The 18,984-nt window shown below is 43.5% G+C and overlaps 1 protein-coding gene across 7 annotated transcripts in view; it reads left to right on the top strand.

Annotated features, from left to right (window-relative positions):
* C13H8orf48 (chromosome 13 C8orf48 homolog) overlaps positions 1-18,984 on the top strand; it is a 118,290-nt gene that overhangs the window by 77,745 nt on the left and 21,561 nt on the right. For 5 of the 7 annotated variants that reach the window (XM_055817754.1, XM_055817753.1, XM_055817757.1 and 2 more), the window contains 6 exons: positions 3,229-3,337; positions 7,263-8,482; positions 8,799-12,443; positions 14,709-14,805; positions 15,493-15,596; positions 15,937-18,966. The gene's annotated coding sequence lies outside the window, so the exon portion shown is untranslated. The remainder of the gene's footprint in view (positions 1-3,228; positions 3,338-7,262; positions 8,483-8,798; positions 12,444-14,708; positions 14,806-15,492; positions 15,597-15,936; positions 18,967-18,984) is intronic. The other 2 variants (XM_055817750.1, XM_055817751.1) reach the window with 2 other exon arrangements.

Below are 18,984 nucleotides of genomic sequence, written 5' to 3'. Positions count from 1 at the left end.
CATCCCCCTGCTTATGAGAAATAAGCATTTAGAAAACAAGACAGAGAAGGAATGCAAGCATATGTGCATTGTACAAGCCATAACAGTTACCAACGAGTGTTCAGAAAAAAGCCTGAAGAGTATCCCAGAGCACTGCGGAGGTTAACGCACTGCCTGAAGCTGTTGCTGCAGACTTTCCAGGAGAGAATGATTTTTATGGGCTAAAATCAGCAGCTGTATGTCACCCGTCTGTGTGACTGTCAAATGAGCACTGCTGTCTCTTGAAGCTGAATTTTCTGAGGTGACCAAGCTGGTACAGAACTGGTGAAGGTCCATGTTTACAGCAAGCCTCTGTGGGACTGACATGTTGTTTAAGGTGTCTTAAATAGGGACAGCAAGGTGCTAGGAGAGACTCTGTGCCAGGCCAAGCAGCAGTGAGTGGTGTTTTTTGCAGCAGGCAGATTCAAAATCTTTCCAGTCACTGTAGACAGAGTAGTCGTGGGTAGTCATGGATATGTCAAAATGTTAAGCTCATTATTTCATATTTAGGTAGGGTTCAAAAATGTAGTTCATAAAACCAATGCAAAATAATATTATTCTCTAACTGGAGTGTCAGCACTGGAGAGCCAGCTGACTTCTACCCCAGGGTCTGATGCACCAGCATGTTTTGCACCATGTGTACCACTGTATCAGACATCTAGGGGTACATCTGTGATAATCATCACCTCTGAGTCTCATAGCAGGAGGATGAGGTCCCTTAGGTATAAGTGGAAGCAATCAAGGGATCTGAAAATACCAGACCGAATCTTTTCAGTGATTCATTAGCTTCTGTATGGTTTGCACATTCCAAGAATGATCTCCAAGGTCCCTGCTCTATAAGTCAGTATCTTGGGCTTAACATTCTATATGAACAGCTAGACTCCCATCTGAACGGTATGTACACCTGAGGGTTTCATTAAAAAGTTAGCTTTTGCAGCCTCACCATGTCAAGCAGTTCAGTGTTCTCCAGCAGGCTGATAGATGTGTGCATGTGCCTGTGTATAAACAGGGACTGTAGGTGAGGCTATCCACATTTCCATCTCAAAACCTAGGACTGGTTTTGAGCTGCAGGGTTTTCTTTGTTCCTAGTTCTTCAGATGACCACATTAATCCTGTTCACTGCAGTCTCAATACAAACTGGTTTGTGGGAGAGGAGGAGACTTGCCAGTTCCAGGACAAATGTACTTCAGAGTGTATTCACACCATGGAAAAGTAGGTGAGTATGTAAAGTTTTCAGTAGGGCTTACTTTTTCTGCATCTGTAAGGTTGTTCTGTATGCTCCAGACACCTTAGCGCTGTCTATGCAAATGGTGAGTCAAGTCTTGAGATGCTCAAGAGATATTTGTATTCAGAAGCTGGGATCTTTCCCGTATTTGAAACTTACCCTGTAGTCTCCTGGATCATCAGCAGGGCTGAGCCCCGAGGCTTTCAGCACCATGCCACGGTGCTGATGTAAATCCCAGGGCTGGTGGTGTTACTGTACTGGGGACAAATGTGTTCTGAAGAATATCTAAATCTGTCAGTGCGATGCCTCAATGCCTTTTTGTTAGCAATAACACGCAGCAGAAGAAAGCTTGTCAAAATTATTTGCATGCCTCTCAATGTTTTGTTCCACTGAAAATGTTACAAAATATAACCCAGTGAAGCTAGACTTCTCATCACTAGTTGTCTACTTTTAAAGATGTTTAAGACATGAATTATGTGATCAATGTAGTTTGCTACAAAGGGAATAAATGCACCCACTGAGGTTGATGTGCTGCTCAGCAGTACTGTAGCTAGAGCTCAGGAAACAGGATGGGGCTCACTCAAGGAAGCAGAAAGGAAAGGAGAGCAACGGGAGAGAAGAAGAAAATGGAAGCAATTCCAACCTTTCCTAAGGACTGGAACAGGGAGGAATATGTTTAAGAATCTCCATTATCATTTAGTCTAGACATGATTTCTTTTTTGCTTATTGCTTCCAGGATCAGGATGAATAGTTTAAGTAATTAGTTTAAAGAGTCTGGATCAATAACTAGTTAAACAAACAATTGTATTCTTGTTTCAAAGCACAGATTTAGTTTTAACTACTTCTGGAAGGTCGTTAGTAATTTGGCTGGGCTTAGTGGTGCTGATAGTGTGCTTTTATATGTTTTTGGTGGCTTTCTTTTTTTACCCCTGTTCTTTTTTTTAATAATATGTCAGAGGAGGGAAATGGCAACCACAGAAGAAAGTCTACTCTTGAGCATGCTGGTGAAGGATACCGATCAGGAAGACAATGGACTGCAGGGGGTTTAGAGTGGATATTGAAGTTTCTGTAATACTTTAAACTCAACCAATCCTTCAGTGCTTGTTAACTATTTGATCCACATGAAATGGCAACTTACAATGCACATATAAAAGCCTCTGTACTGCTGCTCTTTGCTCCTTCCTCCTCCTTTACTGTCAGACTCAGTGAAGTGCTGAAGTAGCTTGCCTAAGGCTATGGATACAATCGATTAGGAGGTTGTAATTAGGAGTCTTAGCCTGCTGGTCATTCTTTTGGTCTGTCTTATCGTGATTTTTCAGAGGAAGAGCCCATCTGAGGTGCTCTTCAGAAAATCCAGGTCAAGATTTTCAGCTCCTAGAAATCTAGGAAACTTAATGTCTAGTCTTAGATTTGGTATTTAAATCCATGTCTTATCAAACCAACATGAAGATGCACCACACTGTGATCATACTGAAACGCAGTAGAGGATCTGATAAAGGAGCAATCCTATAATCTTGAAGAGATAGCCTTTTAGATTCTCCATTGCATATTTTACATTGGTATTTGGTATGTCATGAAGCCCAAAGCATACCCTGCCAGTGAGATCCATAACCAGTCCTTTGGGTTAGCATTCTCAGGCCTTTCACTTCTTAGATATTCATGGAAAGTAGATTTTTCTATTGCATGTCAAGAAAAGACCATGTTTCTTATTAAGGGTGGAATGGTAATATGTCATTTATAAGAATCTTCCATAAGCTTCTAGCAAGGCAAAAAGGTATCTTCAATTTTTGTGATTTTTTTTTCCTTTTTTTTTTTTTTCCCTTCCTTTTTGGAAGATTGGAAATTTGTTACTTTACTTTCCAACTTCAAGCAATATTCCCTGCACACACATTTTGTGGATCATTATATTCTGTGGACTGTTTTAAGGGGACGCGGTGTGCTTGAAGGCTTGACTTCCCTACACTCTGTCTTCTTTCCTTTTTAAGGTACCTGCAACTGAAAACGTTTCTGCTTGGTGCATGCTGACACATGCAACGCGGCGCGTCTGCCTGTTTACGCAGAGGAGGCGAGCAGAGAGCGGGGCAGGAAGAACAGGTAACAGATGTACAACATTTCTTACACGCTTCTCTACTATTAATATAGGCTGCAAGAGAAGATACTGTGAAAAGGAAGATCCAGGTCTAGGGGTGGGAAAGGGAAAACACATTTTAAACCAACTCCAGCTGCTTTGACCTACTGCATATTTACTTACTGTTCAACACAGGGAGAGTGAAAATAGAAGCCTGAATTGCCGCAAAGGGTTTTCCCTCTGTAGGAAGGCTATTTTCTGCCTCTTCAGCGTGCCAAGATACAGGGCTGTCAGACCAAGCAGAGGGGCTTACACGGCCAGGCAGACCAACACTGGGCTAGACTTTCAGACCCAGACGTGCAGCCACTTGTTTGTGTCTGGTAGGCACAGAAGTCTTGCTCTCTGCGCAGGCTTTGTGGCAGAGCTTTGTGTTGTGTAAGGCTGGAGAGAGACATCTGAAAACAAAGTGCACCCCAGGGGAGCTCGTGCTGCTGAACCGTCGGAGATGAGTTGGCAGCACACCAGCCCCCAGAATAACGAGACTGAAAATGAGCTCTGACAGGTTAGATGTAATGCTGCAGGGCCCACTGTGCTAGATACCAGCTTTGGTGCTGGCGTGCGGAGGGATTTCAGCTGCGATAGCTTGCACAGGGAGAAGTACTCGTCCCACTGTAGGATGGAAGCAGCAACCTCCTTGAGTGCCGGGACCTCTCCGAAGGCTGGATACAGGAGGCCGTGTTCTCCGAAGCAGGGGTTGGTAGTGAATGCCTCCGCCAAGGGCGGCAACAGGAACAGGTACAGGGCAGCCCACGGGCAGCATGCTAGAGCCCTGGCTTTTCCACGGTGGGACTGAGAGCTTAAGGTTTAGGTTGTTTGGGAAATCCCATTCTAGCTCCAACCCCCATCAGTCCCTGAATCCTGCATCCCATTCTAGCTCCAGCCTACATCAGTCCCTGATTCCTGCCAAATGGATACACCTGGCTTTCTGTGTGTACGACCTTTAGTCCTGAAATAAATTGATGTGGGCAAACAGGGACTAAAATGAAACTGCTGAGCTCTGGGACAGCTCTAGAGGTGACTATGCAAACCCAGGAGAGGGTGTGGGTGGAAGTGCACTGCCCAGTGGGTGTTTGGACAGAGGATTACAGCACAGCTAATGTTGTAAATTTGGATAAAGTGTGTTGGCAGAGCTGTGTTTTGACAGGAGCTCACCATGTCCAAGATGATAAAGCAGAGCTGGAAGGAAATGGTTCTGAAATGGTGAACTACTGCCAGACCTGTGTAATGAGAAATATCTGTCAGCTTTTCCATGCACACTGTATTTATGTACTTAAACACTGACTTCACTAGTAAATTTGTAAAAAGCCTACTCCAGTGGAAAACTGAGCCCTGATTACTGTGCCAGTGTATTCCTCGCTCAGAACTTAAGAAAAGAATTCCAACCCCTCCAAGTCTCTTCCAGAATTGAGAAGAATTTAAATACGTGACCCAAATACAGCTCGGTTCCAAGCAAAGCAGCGGTTTAGCTTGCCAGGTGGGGTGGCTGTGTTAGATACTCTCCAGAACAGGGTCCCAACTGCACGAAGAAATGCTGGGATGTGGGTGATCCAGACTGGGATGATCCAGTATGGCTGTGTTCTCACAGACTGGCTTTTCTGCAGAGAGGAGGCAGAGGGAGAGCAGGGCTTGAGAAATCCTTTTGTTCCCTTTGCTGAAGAGTTCTGCCTGCATGCAAGCTAGAGAAAAAAAGTAAAGGTTGGAGTTGGTGTCCTGAAGGAGTGTTGACTGCAGCGTGGACTGCATGGGACTGAGGGAGGGTGAGGGACAACAGGAGACTGTTGTGTTCTCTTGGTGGGAAAATAAAGGATGTGAGAATGGTACTGCTATGCTTCCACAGCACCAATGCAGCTTGTAGCACAAGTCTGGATATTTCAAGACTTAGCTAAAGGATTAGGAACCTTATTTTTAATGACTTCTACCCCACTCAGCCTTCTGACAATCATCTTGAACTTGAGCTTCATGAAGTTGTTGCGACTCTTCCCAGGAGAAATTTAATTTACAGCGAGCCCTTAGTGTTTTGTGATGGTGGCTGTAAGTACATCTTGTACTTCTCTCTTTTTTAAAGTACTGTGAAGACAGATTTGGTTCATCTTCACCATTCCTAGAATTGCCTGATTATTCACACCAGCTTCTCGCCTCAAAATAATTTATAAGTTCTTACGTCACCTTCTCTCAAGAGCCTCTACATTGATTAATCAACTTTTCTAAGGTGATTAATAGTTTGACAGAGACCAGGTAAAATAACTGCATGAAAACCATCTCTTAGTCCTGTATCAAAATTCCTAACGGAGGAAAGTGACCTTGAGTTCCTCCCCTTCCTATAAAACATGCAAAATCGGTACTGCTGTCCCTATGGAAATAACAGGTCCAAAGGAACTCTTGTTTCCCTTGCTACTGGATTCAAACCACTCACGAGATAGGGATACACTGAAGTATTTTTCCTCTCTTAAGTTTTGAATAAGTTTTTAACAAAAACAGCCCTGCAGATAATCTTGACATTAGTCTTTGAGCCTTTCTTTGTGTTATTCATGATGCAAGTAAAGTCAGGGCCTTGTAATTAGCTAATCCCTGTCGGATTTGCTAGTAGAACATCTGAAGTCCCAACCATCTTTCAAGACCAGATAACGGCAGCAAGAAAACATTAATACGGGCTTTGTCTTTAAAAGCAAAATCTTTGAAAATTAGTACTAGAGTCTGAAACGCTCGTTTGTTCAGGACTTTTGCAGATCTAAGCCAATGTTGCAGCCTGTTCTAAAGTCTAGTTAGGTTTTCAGCTAAAGGAAACTTTGTTTTTCATGTGGTCTTAAAGAGAGATTTTTCTGGCTTTTAAAGCTGTTTTTCTCTAAGAAAATATATTCAATTGTCTGGCCACCTTCCCTCAGAAGGTGTCATTGCATTTTTTGTTAAAAAAACCCAAACCTTGCAGTGCCCTGTGAAAAAGAGCTGATGTTTTTCTCACACATGGAGAATGGGGTGTACAAGGAGTAAAAGTGATTTACCAAAACTAATGAAGAAAATCCGTGATGGAATTGAGATTAGAATCTTAATCTGTTTCCTTCTTTACACCTTACTCTAGATTTAGGTCAGCTCTTGCTGGGCTGAAGCTAGGATCACTAAAAGCAGTGGCAAGCCTTCCACTAACTTCAAATGTGACAAAAAATTTTGCTAAATATGTCTGAAATAATAGTAACATAGAAGTTCATAATGGTCCTTTTGCTATGTCCAGAGCAGGCCACCACTAGTTCACAGGCTGGTTTAGGATTTCTCCATGGCATTCTTCATAATGTAATTTTCATTACATGGCTTGTATTATGTTGAATTCAGAAGACACGTCACACGGACTAACAGCACATCTCAGAAGCAGGAGGGAAAAAAAGCGGGTATCTTCGCTGGCTGTAGGCCAAAGCTTTTTGTCTCTGTGATGATACAAATGTTGGGTGTTAAACTTTACTGGTCATGCAAGATTGCTGTAGTAGAGGTAAAGGGCAAGAGTACCCTGTATTCCCTGATGTGATCGCCGAGTTCAGCACTGATGTAGCATCGGTGGGGGTTCAAAATACGGCTGCCACAGATTATCTGGCTGGATCAGAGAAATGGAGTTTCTGCTTGCAGGATGGGAGAGTTTGCTTTGGGCAGCAGTGGTTCAGAGATTGGTTTAAATACCATCACAAAGAGCAACTTTACTATACGTTCTTGGTGCACAGTTACAAGAAAAGTTTTTAGGATAATATATATGATAATGGCATTAAAAGGAATATGAGCACAGAGATGAAGGTGAAGCTGCAGTCTCGATTCCAGGAGGTTAGCCTGTGTTAATTCCTTTGTTAATACTGTCAGTAATCAAACCAAGTGTTTTCCAACGTGTATGGATGTAAACTGTTTTTCCTGCAGTGGCTGTTCAGAGAGGAGGAGTGTGTGGAACTGTCTTCTGGATCCGCAGAGTTAATGGCACGTTTTCTGTCCCTTTGGAGAAGGCTGGATTTTATGTTGGTGTGCCCCGGTCCCTGGCCAGGCAGCACCGTGGACAAGTAAGAAAGCAAAACGGGAAAAATCGGAGAGGAACTCCCTCTAACTGTGACACCGCATAGAAAAGTCTGCAGGCTGTCTATTTCACAACAGGTTTGCTTTAAAACTTGATATTTCATCCATCTTATCCATATAGTTCCTGCAGGTAACAGTCAGGAGTTACGCATTCGTATGTCATGAAAACCACTTGATAGTTCTGTGGCATACTTTTTTTTATTGCTAGGTGTGGGGGACTATTTGTGGCTCTGAGGTTTGGCACTGTCAACAGGGAAACTAAGGCACAACAGATTATGGGTGTACAAGACAGACAGAGTGTGTAAGGCTTCCCTAGGTGGATTTGGGCAAAACATGATGCTGCGTGAAGGGAGAACAGAAGGAAGGTGGCAGAGCATGGAGGTGGGAAAAACTGCAGAACAGCAGGAACAGAGACTGGGAGGGACTAGTAGATTTGTAGAGGCAACAGAAGAGAGGCAGAGGAAGAGCAGAAGCCAAGTGCCTATGGAAGCAAATGAAATACTGGGTATGATAAAAGCCAGAAGAGCCTGGCAGGGCTAGATCAGCACTAGGAGGAAGGAGTTAACAGCACCTGCTGCAGCACTTACTCTGCTGTTGGCCTCTCATACACCACTGGTACCACTGCTTTGTCCATGTCAGTCTTCAAAATATGCAGAGAAAATTCCAGTTCAGCCTCCAGTGATTTACTGTGTTTCTGTGTCTTTTCTTCTGGCTCTGAATTCTCCAGGGGGCCCAAAGGGCAGCAAAGGGCTTAAACAACAACTTTTTTTTCTTTTTTAAACTTTCTCCATCGAAATACATGGTCTTTTCCAGCATTAGTCTGAAGCCTCATTTAGTAGAGGAAACTTTGCATTTAATCCACAGACCTATTAGGGAAACAGCACAGCAGGAAACTAGTTAGACTGGTGAGTAGAAAATAGACTTCCTAATAAACCTCTTGTTCTCATTACAGTCCCAAGATGCTGAACATTTTTTGTTTTAATAAACAGAAGCTGGTGAATTTGGATGACACTTTTTTCTTTTCCCTTAGATTAATACCTTGCCGTCTGGTTCAAAGGCAAGAAAACGAGGTATTTCAGACAGAATTGTACATTTCTTGTATACAACTCATCCCTTTGCTTGACACTATAATCACAAAGAAAACAAAAACTTGGCTTTTTTGTATCAGTGTAACTTTGTTGTCTGGTACGTCTTGGTATGGCATAAATAAAAGGAGGACAAGGCCCTGGAGATTCTGTTTCACTCATCGTTTTGTCCTTTCATCTCACCAGTCCTTGTTTTAGGATATGTCTGTCTAGAGCCAAATTTCAGTTTGTTCTTTATGCCTGTTGTTTTTTGGAGACCTATTTCTATGAGCATGTCTGTGACTATTTGTGCTTTCCTTAGAAGCTGAGAAATACCAGCTTGGCGATATCTCTCTCAGAGCTGCCACAAAAGGGCTGAAGTGCAAAGAGTGATACACCTAAGAAAATTGCATGGAGCTTTTTCTTAGATGCAATATCAAGGCAAAGAGGTAAAAAAAAATATTTTTAAATGTTTATTTCATCTGGGCACTGGCGTGAACTGGTATCTGTGGGAGCAAGAGGAGCTTGGGGGTAGGAGCAGTTAGTGTTATTAAAGCCCTGACAAGCATCTATTTGTGAAGGTTTGGAATTCCTCCAGATGTTTCTCCCCCCCTCCCCACCACGGACGTGGTAAAGTCTGTGTCCAGTTTGGGTTTGGAACTTGGATATCCTGATCCCCAGATCTCAGCTTACGCCATTTCTTTTCATTCTTCTTCCCCAGCATATCTTGGATGTAGCTACAATAAGTGAAAAAACCCTTCACACAGGTTCAAAGGGCAGTGCTTATATGAGGCTACTGAATGTGTAAGTCGTCTGTCAGACCTGTGTCGGGGCTCTGAGGGCACTAGTACCCCTAAGGGCCCTAAGCAGTCTTGCCTGGGACCCCCATGGTGAGGAGTCCTGGTCCTGCTCAGCCTGGGGCACTGAGCCCTTGCCCGAGCCACGCTGCCGTGTGCAGGTCCCAGCCCTGTTCCTGAATTCCTGTCTGCATTTCCTGGATTGACCTTGGACCTGGCTGGTTTTTCTACCTACCTACCAAAATGCTAAACACGGATAGTTTATTGGACTAAGTTAAACAGTGGTTTTGCAAAAGAAAGGTGTTTCTCTGCTCAGTGCACACCTTGGCAGGGTCCTTTGGGCAGTAGGGGTGCTAACATCGAGAATAATGCTTGGCTGGAAAGATCTTCTGGATCGGGTGAGCTGCCGTTAGGGAAATCAATAGCTTTGGAGCCTTCGTGACTATATATGTCAGTGTTGGTAAGTGTCTCAAGATTGTTTCTTATTGTTCCGTATTTTTTGTTTTAACATGCAAACCCATCTCTGCGTTGTAGCTAGGTTTCGGGATCACATCAAAGAACATAAGTGGGTTAAGTTTCATTTTCACCAGAAAGAAGGAACTCATAAGCTTGTATCTGTGTAAAAAAAGAAATTAATCTATTTTGGAAGTGGCAGGATAGTTTCAGACACAGAACAATAACATAAACGCTGCCAGTCCGCTGGCATGTGGGACAGCAGTACCTACCATCAGACCCAGGGGGGTGTAGAAGGCACACGTGGATGTTGCCTATATTCCCTGAAACAGGATCTTAGGAAAACTCATTGGTTTCTTTTGATTCTAATCAGTATTTGTCTATTAGTCTTAGTCATAATATTACTGATTTTAATAGCAATCACAGTCTGTCAGTTCTCACATAAACCATCGCAGATTTTTATTAATCTCATGTTATAACCTGGATACTTCATAAACACCCTACCAAAGGATGTCTTGCTTTCTTAATGAGAGACCTTACATTAGATAACTGAAAATCAGATCCAGTGTAAGGACAAAGACCTTGCAAGCTTTTTAAGCACTTCTAAGGGTAAATCTTGTTTCTTCTGGAATTGATGGGTGTAATTTTCTTTTGATTTCAGAGTTCTAAAAAGGAATTTCGTATTTTCCTGTTCCATTCACAGAATTAAAAGAGGGACTAGCACTGGCGAAAATGTAGCCCTGCTGCCGGCTCGATGAATTTGCTGGCCAGTTTTGCATGTTCATGTAAACAGTGGGACTGGCAGGCAGCACCAGAAGCTACGTGCAGGGTGTGAGATCCTACGGTTCTGTTTACTTCAGAGAGTTTTGGCTGTAGGAAGATGGAAATAGCCGCAGGGGGTTGTAGCAAGAGCCACATCTCATCCTTCCTCCAGTCTCAAAGAGCAGCCACCTACCTTTTAAATACTCTTGAGGAGAGCGGTTACAGAGGTACCTGTCTAAAGAGAGAGCTCACAGTTGTGGGTGAATGTCTGACACGGACCACATTTACGCCTATCTTTTATCCTGTTCGTATAACTATAGTGTTCTCTCTGAGGCAAACTGTCAGTCACTTGTCATCGCTCCAGTGGCTTCAGTGGAGCTGTGACAATTAATCCCTCTGAGAGGCTGCTCTGCTCTTTCTGCACCAGGCTGTTTCTGAAACCCGCTCACCTTTCTAGCTCTTGTTCCGTTTGCAGTCCGTGAAGGCACAGGGCTATCATCCCCTGACCTCATGTGCCAAGATTCAGACAGCTTGATTGAGGCACTTGATTTAGGCATCAAGAACTGTCTTATGAAGGGATTTCCTCTCCAGTCTGCGGACAGAATTGGTTACAGCCACTGAGGGATCCAGGGCATCGAAGGGAGGCACCGTCCTCTCCCTGCTGGCTGCAGAGGGGCCCTAAGCGGCCTCAGAAGGTAATTCTGGAGTTGTTGCTTTAGTTTTGTTCACCAGCTTGAGACGGGCTGTGTAGCCCATCAGCAGTGTGTCAGCACGTCCTTGTGTGCCTCACGCAGGGCTGCACACCAGGGGTCTGCCCCTGCACAGGACAAGGGGTGACCTTGGCTATAAAGTCCTTTCCAATACAGGGCTGCACAGAGCATCAGTTTTCTGAGCCCTCTGTGGGACTTAACTGCATCAAATACAAACCTGAGGGGTATTTAGGTGGCCTTAATCACATCCTAAAACCATTAGGAGGAGTTTTTCAACTTCTTGAAACCCTGATAAGGTAGACCTTGCCCTGTCTGTAACAGACAGTTTTGTCAATATGTTCAAATTAGGTGGCTAATATTGCCTTAGGGTAAAATGATGTATGAAATTCCCCCATCATCTGATACCAGCAAGGAGTCTGTAACTTCTTTCTTGTTCATTTTCATCCAGTTCATGTGCCTGAGTTGCAACTTGATTTATTTTCTTCAGGGTTAGGGCTTCCTTAAGGCCACCTTCTTCTTGCCATCTTTCCACTAAAACCAGTTGGTTTGCTGGAGAACAGCAATGAGATCACCCAATTTGTAACTCTTTTCAGAAGCCTTATACATTCTGTGAGGTTGGTTACTCTGTGTTTATTTTCATTGCCAATTTGATTATCTTGGTCTTTCATACTTCTCTTTCCTTACTGGAAGTTACAGCTCTGAAGTTCGTATCTCCACAATATGAGCTCTGAGACAAATAAATCAGTTGGCTTCTTTGCAGTGTCTCTGCTTGGATTAGTTGCTCTCTGTCCTTCACACAAGGACTTGTAGCATCAGGCCCAGATTAGCTTTTCTTGATTGCATCATCTGTCTTGTAAAAGACATCCGCTTCTTTTTCTTGCTGCTCTCAGCATGCTACATATAAACTGGTGTTCATGAAGATGGCTGTGAGAGTCAATCCTTAGGAGAATTTTCTCTTGAACAGTGTAAGCAGCCCAGAATTCCTTTTGAAGCCCAAGGATGCGACTGTTTAGGTTAGAGAATGTGAAACTCTCGAGAGAAAATTAGCACTCTTTTATACTATTCAAAGTAACTTAATCACTGGTGATTAATAATAAGCCGTGCTATTTGTTGGACAGGTTCTGTCTTTGAGGGCATGGGAATGAAGACTTTGGCAACAGAAAGACAAGAGACAACTACATTTATATAATTCAGGGAAGAGGTTTCTCTGAGGAGACATAACCAGAGGCTCTAACTGTCTTCAAGGTAACCTAGTATATATCCCTTACTTTGTTAATTCCTTTCCTGTGGGATAGTGTAATCTATTTCATATGATGATAGGACAGAGAATGATGACCTAAAACTAAAGCAGCAAAAACTTAAGCTAAATATCAGTACAATTATTCCGGAGCGCTGAAAGTTAGCACCAAGCAAACGCACAAATGGTGGAGGGATTAACTACCGTTTCTTAAGGGAATCAAAACTAGCAAAAGTTAAGGCTGACATACTAACCCACCAATGTTAGCTAGAACAGGTTTAGTGTATGAGAGAAAGCGTCAGTGTTTTAGAGAGGCAAAGCACTCTGCACAGATGTTGGAGTGAAAAAGCATCCCCTTCCTTGGCAGTGCTGGTGGGGCGGTACATTTGTATCACTGCAGCAACCACTGCCAGGATTGGCGTTACTTTTTTGTCATTAGGTGGCCAGGGAACATGCTGGATGGGAGCAAAACTCCCAAAAGCATAAGGGAGCACAGGTTTGATTTTGTTTCTGGAAACAAATAAAACCAGATACAGACCAGATTTTATTTTCTGAAGGGAGTAAACCTAAAAATGAGTTTAGCTGATTGCCATCCAGCAAAGTAACTTAGCAGAGTAAAGTTATTTAGAGGTCAATAGCAAGAAGTTTAAAAGAAACGGTAATATTTCAAGGCCAAGGACTCAGAAGTTAGGAGGCAGTAGAATTACTGTTTCTCAGAAATGGGAATTTGTTGAATATGTATGCTGGAGTACAAGACTGCCAGCTCAAGCCGGCAGTAGATTTTGGTCTGTTTCAGTCTTGGTCAATCACATTTAGGATCAGGGGTAACTGACATGGCTAAAACCCCTAGCCTAAAAGTAAAGATGGCCAAAACAATTCCGTCTGTACAGGTTTTCTTCTGTGGCATACTGGCTGAGCTGAGCAGAAGCATCTACCTAACATTTTAAAGGTCATATTTGTGCATATCCTATGTATCTCCATCTCTGGGATTGAAAGGTGAAATGCTGTTGTTTATTTTCCTTGCTGCTTTTAGATGCTTCAGGTTTTGGGTTTGATTTTGCTAATTCAACCTTCTGGAGTCCCCTTAATTCTGGTGAGTGCTTATGTTTTCAAAAGGTTTCAGAAACCACTCTCTGCGGCATCTTCTGAAGCACTTCTTTAGTGTTAAGTTTATTTTCCAAAGACCTGAATATTCCAGTATCACTATTATAAACCATACGTAATTATATGTATCACTGACAGCAGGAATTAAATCAGAAGAATTCAGGCTGGTCTGTCTTCATAGTGAAAGAGTGATGAAAGGACACTGGAGGAACTGGGAGGATTGTTTCTCTGGGTATAGTCCTTTGGAAGTGTAACCCATTTTTAGCTCTCTTGGTGCTGTTGCTCAGCAGAACTGCAAACAAATTGGTCTCTAACACCTTATTTACGGGTCTGTTTACCACTGAGAATTCTGCTGGTGTCAAGATGCAAAGCTGCAAAGGGGCTTGGTCCGGCGTGGTCTGTCTTGAAGCTGCTTTGCGCTCAAGAAATCCTGTATCTTACAATATATCAAACTGAAAACAACCCGATAAATCAAACCTGAGGGAAGGACTTCAGTTCCTTCTTCGCTTAGGTGGAAGGTTGAAGTTGTCCAGGTAAATCTCGCTCTTCTGAAGCCACGAAAATGTGCCGTGAAATAACCTTAAATACTAAGTTTTATGCTGAAGGTTGTACTTAACTATACCTGTCAGGTATAACGCAGGACACATTTCAGCTCCCTGATTAAAGATGGTGCTAGGAGTGGGCCAGGCTTAGGTCTGTTCGGGTGGGCAAAAATGGGTTGTAAGGAAAGGAAAGGTTAAAATATCCCCTTATTTATGTGGAAAAACATGAACTGAACAATGTCATACTGGACCTGAAAAGCCAGTCCGTGGGGCAGACTATAACCACAAAGGTATAAATTAGTATGTGATCAAAATTACTATGTGATCAAAAGAAATGAAGTGGCTTAGCAAATTATTTCCTGTCAACTGAGCTGCAGTAACAGTTCACGTGCCCATTTTCGATCTGCACCGGTGGTGAGCTACCATCCACTTCACACACGGAGGGCTCAGGGTGAGTGCGCACTCCATTATACAAGTCAGCAGCCAGGTGGAAGTGTGCAGTGACATACTCATTCTCAGCTGTGAGCCTGTACTTTAGGATGACGAATGGCTATAAAATGCAGATTAACCACTATTAGTGATAGGGAGAAGAATCAGGTTACTGATTTATTTTTTTCCCCCGCTTAGGTTTTATGCAGGTCAGCTGAATTTGATAGGAACTCATGTTTTACTGTTTAGCAACAAAGGCAGAGAAGAAGCAGAGATACCCCTCAGTCCATGGCGGGTACGTACCATTACGAAAGCCATCGGTGATACCTGGCGATCTGTCCTTGTCAGGGTCCCCCAGCATGGCTGTTCCTTTGGAGAGCTTGCCCAGCCCTGGGGTGCAGAGCAGCTGCCGGGGGAAGCAGCGCTGCCCGGCCGGGCACCAGGCTCTTTGCTGCCCTTTGCTGACTGGGCGGATCCATTTAACATCCAGCTCAACTGGGCTGTTTTCCACTGGAACACTGGTAGCAAGGGAAGTCCCAGTGTGTGCTTAGGCGCTCCTGTGCACCCCCATCCTGCACAGTTATTAATTTATTGGCTATGTTAGAGAAGGTGGCAGCTGCTGGTTTTAATTTGAATACGGTGCTGGTTTCTCTCAAGGAGGCTTTGTCCCCATATTAGGGAGGATCAGAAAGAATTCTGTACTGGAACCATCTCATGATACTTTTACTACATCCTACTCATCTTTTTGGTTTTTTTCTGGCAGAGGGTTACATACGTTAACTATCTTTTGGCAAATCATTATTTTTTCCAGTTTATCGTTTCATATGTTTGAAACTCAAGCTATTGACAGCCTTCCCTTTTATTCGTTTTGTCTAAATATGTTTTAGAGTTGCTTGCAAGTGTTAAGAACACACGCAGACATCCCCTGTTAGGAAACATGGGGGAATACATCACGGTCTCCTCTTTTTTTCTTTCCTCTCAGACACAGTCACACACACTTTACCATTATTATCTGGTCATGGTGGAGAAACAGAATGAAAATAAGTGGAAAGAGATAAAATAAATATGTTCCAAACCCATTTTTTGGTAAGTTACTTAATATGGCCGTATGGAGACGGCAGTTGTCTGAGGGTGAGGTGTGAGATATACGGGGCGTAATTGTTTAACAGAAGCAAGCATGTATTCCAGCATGCTCAGAACGCTGGCCTGGGAACCTGCTTCCCATTACGCTTCAAGCAGTTCCCTGGACAATTAAATCTGCAGTTACGTTACATTCCTCAATTCCTCATTTGTGTCTCATTTTCAGTGATGGTTTTCATCGCTCTGCGAAAGAATTTGAGGTTTTGGTTTCCTGGCAAAGAAAGCCAACAGACTATATAAATTTTTCACAGTTTGTACATGTTCAACAAGTGACTCTCCATTTCAGGAGAATTTCACCAGAACTGCTAGATTTGAGATCCCAGCGCAAGGTGGCTGTGGGGCAAATTACAGCCTGGTCACTCTTAGGTGAGTAAAGCACTGAGGTAGGAGAGGTCTGTTCTCACCCCGTTAAGGTTTAACTCTGTGTTCCCTTCTTGCAGTGCCATGGAAACAGCAAAATTGCAGTAATTCCTTTTGGCTGGGTCTTTTGAGTCCCGCCAGTGATTGTAAACCTTCAGAGTTCACGCCTGTTGATAAAGAGTTTCAGAAGAATGCAGGAGACTGGTAAATCCGTTAGTGCACGATGTTAGGGAGCAGGAGAGACCTTCATGTCACAGTACAAGTTAAAGGTCACGTACTTGGAGGGGCAGCATCCCCACCGCACCACGGCCGCGGTGGCTGGGGGCACTGCTTTCTGCGCCCCTTCCTCTCCGACTGCCTCTTCCTTTCAAACCCAGCACCTTCCCAGGGAGGGCTAAAAGGAGGCAGATGCGTGCATTTTGTTACTGCTGGTGGTTTGAGAACACACCTTTGGTCATTGCTAGCCAGCTTTCAGGCTGTTAAAGAGAAAACTCTGAAGTACCGGCCATCGGGTCAGTACTGTCCTACTAGTAAAGAAGAAAAAGCTGTGCAGTTTCTAGAAATGACACAGCCAGTTTATTTTGTATGTTTTTCAGACATTTTGTGAGCCACATAGCAAGGGTTGGGCAAGTCCCACTGAATCTCAGTATTAAGGATAAGAGAATAATGTAAACACAAATTCCTTGACAAAGGCTAGCCGCCAGATTCTGCTGTCTGCTTCACTGGAGTAAAACGTAGGGACTTCAGTGAAATCAGCAGACTTACTCTACTTTTACACTCAGTTAACAGAATTTGGCCCGAAGAGACTGAAAGAACTGATGTATCACTTTTATTTAGTTGAATATAACTGTTAGGCTCTGTTCAGGAGAATATTTTAATCGGGCCCCATATAATGCTGCCTGTACTTTATGACTAATTTCTACAGCAATACTAATTTGATTCTGTAGCAATATATTGACTAAGAAGGAATTAAATTGCTTGCCAGGATAATGGGGTGAAGAGAGAACTTAGTAGGAGGGTTAAGTATGGCAGATTTCATTGATCACAAGAATACTAACTATAATACAATATAACAAAGTTCCTATAAGAACAGTAAGTAAGGAGTTTAATATATCACTAGCAGGTATGAGCTACTTAATCTGCTGCAAGACATTGTGCTTTTGTCTGCTTGGAAGTCAGGCTCCATCTCGCCCGACATAAAAATTGTTTGAGAGCCTCGAGCCATTAGCTCATAAAGAACACAGGAAATAATGTTGTTATTGTAGTACTTCTGCTAATTTCATCTCCATATCATTGCCATGCTAAATCAGAAAAAAACCCAACGTTAAAAGATGTAAATTGTTCTTAAAATCAAGGGGGAGAGTGTTTGTGCAGTTTTATTGTTGGGTTTCTTATAACATTATGGATGATGTTGGTAAACTCATATTAAGTGGAAAGTGGTTTTACTTCTTCCCCTGCAGGTTTTACAATTATTAAAATACAGAGGTTATAATGTAATTTATTTAAATCTGTTCTGAGGAGTGTAGAATAAAATATTAAAAATTACTCAGACCTGCTGAGTTTTTGAGGATCCTTTCAAAAAGATTTCTAAGTGTCTGAATGAATCCAGGAAGATTAAGTATCAGAAATACACTGCTTAAATAATGAGCTTGTAATTGCAGCTTTTATGTACTAGGAACAGGCATTTTTGTCATTTGCTCTTCTTAGCCGAGATGGAAGCTGCCTCCCCTTAATTCACATTTACTCTACCATGGAAGATAGTTTATACAGAGCACTGAGGCTCCGCTTGCTTAAACGGTGAGGCTGTAACAGCAAACTGGATCAACAAACATTTGTTTGCAATTCATTAGTGTAATTCTTATTTCAGATGCCTAATATGTCAGATAGGAGACCAAGATCAAAATTTATTGCTGGTGTAAGCAGATGTAAATCCACTGGTCTGAAAAGGTTAAAAGATCACTGGAAACCATCCCAGTACAATCTTGGAATAACAGAACTCCTTTTGCATCGCACATTTCTTTGAAACCCAGCCCTCCTTCTCAAACCCCCCCCCCAAAAAGCAGATGTCGTGCAAGCCTTCCAAAGAGCCACGTTCTTGGACCTGGGTCAGGAAAGGATTTGAGGATGATGAAGAAAAAATAATGGAGCTTCCCTTTGTCCGTCCAGCTGCTCCCTTTGTGGAGCAGAGCCAGCACAGCTCATCCTCCCTGGGGTGCTGGGGGCTCGTGCGGCACCTTTCACCCCCTGGTTGCAAAGCGTTTAAGCTGCAGTGACAGCACAAAGCGTGCCTGTAAGATGGTGGCACCTCTGCACAATCTTTTCCCGTACAGGGTGTTGTAGTTTAACTCCCACCAGCAACTCGCCCCCCGCCAGCCGCTTGCTCACTGCCCCCAGTGGGATGGGGGAGGGAATCGGAAGGGTAAAAGTGAGAAAGTGTCTCATCCTGGGGTGAGATAAAGGCAGTTTAACAGGTAAAGCAAAAGTAAAGCAGAACAGGGAATTCATTCACCGCGTCCCATGGGCAGGTCTCAGCCCCCCCAGGAGAGCAGGGCTGCATCTGCGCAACCGGGAATTGGGAAGACAAACGCCATCGCTCCGAACGTCCCCCCCTCCTCCTTCTTCCCCCAGCTTTTTATTGCTGAGCATGACGTTCTGTGGCATGGCCAGCTCGGGCCAGCTGTCCCGGCTGTGTCCCCTCCCGTTCCCTGTGCCCCCAGCCCTCTCACTGGCAGGGCCTGTGAAACTGCAAAGCCCTTGGCTCTTATAAACATTACCAACAACAGCTAAACCCATCAGTTATCAGCATTATTCTCACAGGGAATCCAGAACACAGCACCGCAGCAGCTACTAAGACAAAAATCAACTATCGCAGCCAAAACCCGGACAGAGGGGAAAGAGCAGAGAGGACCGAAAGATGAGATTTCTGCACGATCGCGTGTATTTGGTGCTGCACGGGGTAGGTAGGTTAATGCAC

This window comes from Falco peregrinus, chromosome 13 (assembly GCF_023634155.1).
Source record: "Falco peregrinus isolate bFalPer1 chromosome 13, bFalPer1.pri, whole genome shotgun sequence".
NCBI classification, from domain to species: domain Eukaryota; kingdom Metazoa; phylum Chordata; class Aves; order Falconiformes; family Falconidae; genus Falco; species Falco peregrinus.
The sequence above is the reverse complement of the archived record's forward strand: the minus strand, read 5'-3'. Positions and strand labels throughout refer to the sequence as shown.